We start from the raw sequence: 442 nt of genomic DNA, 5'->3' as shown, positions 1-442 counted from the left end.
AGAGAGAGAGAGAGAGAGAGAGAGAGAGAGGAAAGAGAGAGAGAGAGGAAAGCTCGGCCAGCGACGTCATCGGATCCCCCAGCGCGTCCCAGGGTGAGAGGCTGAACCAGAAAAACCAGTCTGGAGAATGAGAAAAAGAGAGGGAAATGCACTGTGTACAGAGCAGACGGGAGGGGTAGGGAAGAGGGAACAGAGGGGGCAGGGCTTTAGAGCCCAAAGCTGCAGCCTCTCCCAAACAGCAGGGAGATCTCTTGCTTGCCCGCTCTCCAAACAGGGAACTCCCAGGAGAGCCAGTCTCTACTTGCCATGCAAAATTTGTGCGTCTCTTCTCAGCTAGAGAATTTCCTTTAAGGATGTGGAATACTCCTCCTTCCAATTCCCCCATCCCTCCTCCATCCTCTCTCTCTCTCCTCTCTCTCTCTCTCTCTCTCTCTCTCTCTCT

The sequence above is a fragment of the Vombatus ursinus genome, unplaced genomic scaffold, assembly GCF_900497805.2.
Source record: "Vombatus ursinus unplaced genomic scaffold, bare-nosed wombat genome assembly UNPS02009132.1, whole genome shotgun sequence".
Taxonomy (NCBI): Eukaryota; Metazoa; Chordata; class Mammalia; order Diprotodontia; family Vombatidae; genus Vombatus; species Vombatus ursinus.
This window is presented reverse-complemented; position numbering follows the sequence as displayed.